The sequence below is a fragment of the Tupaia chinensis genome, unplaced genomic scaffold (assembly GCF_000334495.1).
Source record: "Tupaia chinensis unplaced genomic scaffold, TupChi_1.0 Scaffold000429_1, whole genome shotgun sequence".
NCBI lineage: Eukaryota > Metazoa > Chordata > Mammalia > Scandentia > Tupaiidae > Tupaia > Tupaia belangeri.
The window spans coordinates 1,020,150-1,026,336 of record NW_006159934.1 but is presented as its reverse complement, the minus strand read 5'-3'; positions in this window follow the sequence as shown (position 1 = coordinate 1,026,336).

Sequence of the window (6,187 nt, the reverse complement as noted above, 5' to 3'; positions counted from 1 at the left end):
ACCGCTGCCCCTGCCCCGCCCCGTCGGTGTGCGCCGGCCTTCCTCTCCCTCAGGAACCTCCGGGGCTTCCTCTCGGGTTAGGCTGTTACTCTAGAGGCACCTTCCCTCTGCGCTTTCTGTCGTTACCTAGCTTTTCGCACTCCACAGCTGGCAGGAATCGCTGCGGGCCTGTTCTCTGGGCCTCAGTCCGACACATCTCTTCTCCCAAATGATCTCCTGCTAACACCCAAGTAAAGGCCACCTCCTCCAGGTGGAGACCTCGTGAAGCTGGGCGCACACTGGATGACCAGGGGGCAAGGGCCCGGAAGTGTGTATGAGGAGGTGGAATGCAGACAGGGAACCTCAAAGGTCTGTTTGCTGCCTAGGTATTGGCCAGGTTTTGAGAGTAGACGTGCATCTTGTGTTTGCAAAAATTGCACTGGGAAAGAATTGAATCCTGATATGAATTCCATCATCTGTTACAAAAAATGGGTATATAATGGGAATTTTACTGATAATTGCCCAGGTTTGTGATTGAGGTTGTGGTATATCAGATGCTACTACCATTGAATTCACCAGGGTTGACAATCTTAGTGTTTTTAGGCACAAATTTAAAGGAGCTCAGATCTTGGGGCCATCAGGTGGTGTGGTGGTTAAGATGCTCAGCTCCCACGTAGGAGACCAGGTTGGAGTCCCCGACCCAGCAGCTTGAAAATAACGGAGGGTGCATTTATGTGGGTGCCCAAAATACTGTGAGGAGAATGGAGGAGAAGGGATTGCTGTGTGGCCTCCCAAGGGGTGATTTCTCACTTTCCTGCTCTCTGTCTCTCTGGCAAGCACACTGTGCCCTGCAGCATAAAACTAAAAAACAAAACAAAACAAACCAGATCTTTCATGCAACACATACCCAAATATCTTACACTTACCCAGTAATTTTATATTTAAGCATCTTCGGTTTCTTTATCCCAGACAGAACACCTGTTTTTACTCTCTCTCTCTTTATCCTCTCTCTTTATCTTTCCCTTTTTCTTTTGATATGTCAAATGTCAGCCTATACAAAAGAAAGCTGAGACCCAGTAAATGAAGCAGAAATTTTATCTGGGCCAGAATTAGGACGATTGTCTGGACATCGCAAAATCAGAGTTGCCCCAGATAATGTGTGCCAAGGTCTTACAGGATTCAGGATGATTTTAAAGGCAAAAATCACACGTGGGAGGAAGGAGTAGCAAGCAAGCAGAGCACAGCAGAGACTGGTCAAATTCTGTGATAAGGTGAGCAGGGTGACCTCATGATCACCTGCTTAAGGGACAATGAATGAGGAAGGTAAAGGAAGGACATGTTTGGGCATGCGGGGTGATTTCTCGCTTTCTGTAGCTCTGTCTCTCCAACCCGATCCTTATAGAAAAAAAAAAAATCAATTAAACACACCAAAAAAAAAAAGCCACAAGAGGGCCAGCAGGTGGCATAGCGGTTGAGGTGTTGGACTCCCACATGGCCCTCTGTGGTTCAAGTCCCAGATGTAGAGGCTTGAAAATCACATCAGGCTCATGTCCATGCATATGCCTGCTCAGAATCTTCCAAAAGGAGAGTAGAGAAGGGATTTCAGTGTGGCCATCCTTCCTGGGGGGTGCTTTCTCACTTCCTCCTCCACCAGTGCACCTGCCCTAGAATAAAAACTAAAAAAAAAAAAAGCAAAACAAAATAAAAACCATTTTTTCATTCCATTTCCTCCCACTCCTCAATTTGTGTAGCATTGCAAAGAACAGTAGCCACTGGAAGCCTCTGGACAAAAAGACTTTGTGACAGTAATGGCACCATTCCTGTACTTTATTATGAGCAATTTTATTGAGACATAATTTGCAAGCCGTATAATTCACCCATTTAAAGTGGTTTGTGGCATATCCAGAGTTGTGTAATCACCAGCAGGTAATTTTAGAACATTTTCATCATCCCCAAAACCTCTGCTCCCCTTAATTTGAACTCCCCAATCCCCATACCCCAAGCTAGAGGAGAAGTAATCTACTTTCTGTTTCTTCAGATTTTTCTGTTCTGGAAATTAACATAGAAGTGGTCTCATACAATATGTGACCCTTTATGACCTTTCACTAAAAATGATTCTTATTTATTTATTTATTTATTTTGTTTATTGCCAGAGGGTGTATGCACTCACAAGAGAGAAAAAAGAAAGAGGGAAAAGAACCCCCAGTGGTGCATGGCTATGCCACGATCCTTAGGATAGAGAACATGTTTTTCAAGCTACCAGGGCAGGGATTTGAACCCCAGTTGGCCATGTGGGTCTGGCTCCCTTAACCATTACGGTATGAGGCTGGGATTTTGATAGGCATCACATTGAATCTTAGATCAATGTGAGAAGAACTGCCATCTTTACAATTTTATTCTTTTAAAGAATTATTTTATTCAACTTTATCCACTTATTTATTTTAATTCAAGCAGGAAGGGATAGAGTGAAAGAGAGAGAAAGTGAGAAAGCAAGCCACTAGGTCCAGGACTCAAACCGTGGTCAGCCATGTGGGAGTCTAGTGCCCTTAACCACCATGCCACCTACTGGCCCTGCCATCTTTACAATTTTAAGTCTTCAGATCCATGGACATGGATGTCCTTCTATTTATTTAGGTGTTCCTTGTATATTTTTCAAAGGAATTATTTAATTTAATTTAATTTATTAATTTATTTTAATTTGACCAAGAGAGACACACAGAGAAAGAGAGAGGGAGAGTGAGAAAGCAAGCTACCAGGTCCCAGACTCAAACTGTGATTGGTCATGTGGGAGTGTCCAGTGCCTTAACCACCACGCCACCTGCTGGTCCCAAATCTTCTATATTTTCTTCCATAATGTTTTATAGTTTAGAGTGTATACATCTTGCACCCCTTTTGTTAAATGTATTCCTAAGTATTCTTTTAGATACTATTGTAAAATGCAATTGTTAATTTTTTTTCAGTTTGTTCATTGTTTCTGTATAGAAATACAATTCTTGTTTAAATTATCACAGGGTAGGGACCAGCAGTTGGTGTAATGGCTATGTCACTGGACTCCCATGTAGTCGACTGCGGTTCAAGTCCCAGACCCAGTGACTTAAACTCACGCCAGGCATGTGCGCCTGCGTGCCCAAGATCCTGAGAGGAGAATGGAGAAGAAGGGATTGCGGCAGGGCCTTCTCTCCTCTCTCCTAGGGGGTGATTTCTTGCTTTCTGGTGAGTGCATGTGCCCTGTAGCAAAAATTTCTAAAAAAAAAAAAAAAATTAATCACAGGGTATATGTACTCAACAGAGAAAGAAGGAGAAAGAAAGAAGTCATCTTGCCCCCTTGGGAACAGCAGATGGCATAATGGTTACGTCACTGAATTCCTATGTAGTTGACTGCAGTTCAAGTCCTGGACCTGGCAGCTTAAAACTCATGTCAGGCACATGTGCATGCATGCACAAAATCCAGAAGAGAATGGAGGAGAAGGAATTGCAGTATGGCCATCCTGCCAGGTGGTGATTTCTCACTTTCTGTCTCTCTGTATAGCAAAAATCTCTCAAAAAAAAAAAGGACAGTACCCTTTAATGAGATGTGGCATGCCACAGCACAATCCCTTTTCCTCCATTTTTCTGTCCCATCGGGATTTGGGACACACATGCACCCAGCATGTTTTTCTTCTGTTTTGTTTCCTTTCTGCCATAGTGAATGTGTGCTTGCCAAAGAGAGACAGGGAAAGTGACAAATCACTCCCCAGGCGGATGTCCACAAACAATCCCTCCTCCTCCATTCTCCTTTCAGGACTTCGGGCACACATACACATGTACCACACATGATTTTTAAGCTGCTGGGTTCAGGACTTGAACTGTAGAGAGTTGGCTATGTGGGATACCCTTGACCTCCATGCCACTTGCTAGCCTAGTACCCAACACATTTTTTAAGCCACAGGGGCTGGCATTTAGACAACTCCAGGTAGCCATGTCAGATCTTTTTAAAATTAAATTTTATTTATTATTGTAATTTTTTAATGTTATGTTTAATCACATGCATCTTTTTAAATAAAGAATTATTTTATTTAACTTTATTTATTTAGAATTTGAGCAGAGAGGGACAGAGAGAGAGAAAATGAGAAAGCAAACTGCCAGGTCTAGGACTTAAACTGTGGTTGACCATGTAGGAGTCTAGTGTCCTTAACCACCATGCCACCTGCCAACCTTGGATCTGGCTTTCTATTCACAGCACTTAATTGCTGCACTATGGGCTGGCCCCTACAATTGATCTTTGTATAATATACTGATCTTCTATTCAACATGGACTCATTCGTTAGTCTTAATAGCTTTAAGTGGATTCGTCAGGGTTTTCTATACACCAGGTCATGATATCTGCGGATAGAGATAGTTTTACTTCTTCCTTTTAAATCTAGATTAATGTTATTTCATTTTAATTGCCTAATTGTCCTGGGAAGAATTGCATTGTTAAATAGAATTGATGAAGGCAGACATCCAGGGCTCGTTCCTGATTTTAAGCATCCAACTTTCACCATTAAGAATGTATGCACTGGGGACCAACAGATGGCAGAGCAGTCACGTCACTGGACTCACACATGGCCAACTGTGGTTCGAGCCCAGACCCAATAGCTTGAAAATCACACTGGGCCTGTGTGCTCATATGCCAAGATCCCAGGAGAAGAATGAAGGAGAGGGGATTGTAGTGTGGCCATCCCCCCAGGGGTGATTTCTCACTTTCTCTTTCACTGTGCCTGTCTGCTCTCTGTTAAGTGCATGTACCCTAAGGGGAAAAAACTTAAAAAAAAAAAAGAATGTAGGTGCTGGACTCCCACATAGCAAACCACAGTTTGAGTCCCACACTCGGTAGCTTGAAACTCATACCAGGCACATGTGAGTGCGTGTCCAAAATCTTGGGGGGAGAATGGAGAAGAAGGGTTGTGGCATGGCCGTCTCTCTGGGGGGGTTCTCTTTCTCTCTCTCTGTCTCTCTCTCTCTGGTGAGCACATAAACCCTACAGAAAAAAAAAAAAAAAACTCTGTTAAAACAAACTAATGGATGTTAGCTACAGGTTTTTATAGATAACTTTTATCAGATTGAGGCTGTTCTCTATTCCTAATTTGTTGAGTAATTTATCATAGAGAGATGTTGAATTTTGTCAGAAAATCTTTTTCTGGAGCCCTGATAGTGGTGCAACAGTAAAACATGACCCCGGTGAGGCTGACCCACATGGGGAGGTTCCAAGCTTGCGTTGGGACCTCTCGGAGTACACCCAGTGTGCATGGCCGTAATCCAGGGCTGGCTGAAGCTGGGGTTGGAGTGTAGTGTGAAGGCTGTTAAGGCTGCTGCCCTCCCTCTTTGCCTCTCATTGTCTCTCACACTTGTAGAAGAAATAAACTTTAGGGTCCAGCAAATGGCGTAGTGGTTACATTGCTGGACTCCTACATGGTGACCATCGTACAAGTCCTGGACCTGGAGGCTTGAGAGTCATGCTGAGGGGACAGCTGGAGGCATAGTGGTTTAGGCACTGGACTCTCACATGGCTGACCGTGGTTCGAGTCCTGAATTGCGTGGCTTGCTTTCTCACTTTCTCTCTATCTCTGAATCTCTGTGGTAAATGTATGTGTCCTACAGCAAAATAAAATAATAATAGGGCCAGCAGGGGGCATGGTGGTTAAGGGCGCCGGATGCCCACATGGTCAACCACGGTTTGAGTCCTGGACCTGGTGGCTTGCTTTCTCACTCTCTCTCTCCCTCTTGCTCGCTCTTGCTCTGTCTCTCTCTGGTCAAATTAAAATAAGTAAGTAAATAAATAAATAAAGTTAAATAAAATAATTCTTTTAAAACAATAATATTAAATAAAATTTTAAAAAAGAAAGAAACTTGGGACCAGCAGTTAGCGTAATGGCTATGTTACTGGACTCCCATGTAGTTGACCGTGGTTCACATCCCGGACCCGGTGGCTTAAAACTCATGCTGGGTGCATGTGCGTGCTTTCCCAAGATCTCAAGAGGAGAACGGAGGAGAAGGGATTGTGGTGTGGCTATCTCCCCTGGGGGGTGATTTTTTGCTTTCTGTCTCTATGTCTCTGTCTGGTGAGCGCACGTGCCCTATTGCAAAAACCTCTCCCCACCCACAAAAAAAGAAAGAAAGAAAGAAAGAAAGAAAGAAAGAAAGAAAGAAAGAAAGAAAGAAAGGAAGGAAGGAAGGAAGGAAGGAAGGA